The sequence below is a fragment of the Physeter macrocephalus genome, chromosome 4 (genome assembly GCF_002837175.3).
Source record: "Physeter macrocephalus isolate SW-GA chromosome 4, ASM283717v5, whole genome shotgun sequence".
Taxonomy (NCBI): Eukaryota; Metazoa; Chordata; class Mammalia; order Artiodactyla; family Physeteridae; genus Physeter; species Physeter macrocephalus.
In genome coordinates, this window is record NC_041217.1 from 25,925,151 (window position 1) to 25,925,399 (window position 249).

A 249-nucleotide genomic window follows, 5' to 3' on the forward strand; every position below is an offset into this window, starting at 1 on the left:
AACAAAAACAAAAGAAGGGCTGGAAAAGGCCTTGGCTTTTTGTTTGTAGGATTTTGCCTTACATCACTATTCCAGCTTTCTTGTGACTTCCATTTGCATGGAATATCTTTTTCCATCCCCTCACTTTCATTCTGTATGTGTCCCTAGGTCTGATGTGGGTCTCTTGTAGACAGCATATATACAGATCTTGTTTTTGTATCCATTCAGCCAGTCTGTGTCTTTTGGTTAGAGCATTTAATCCATTTACAT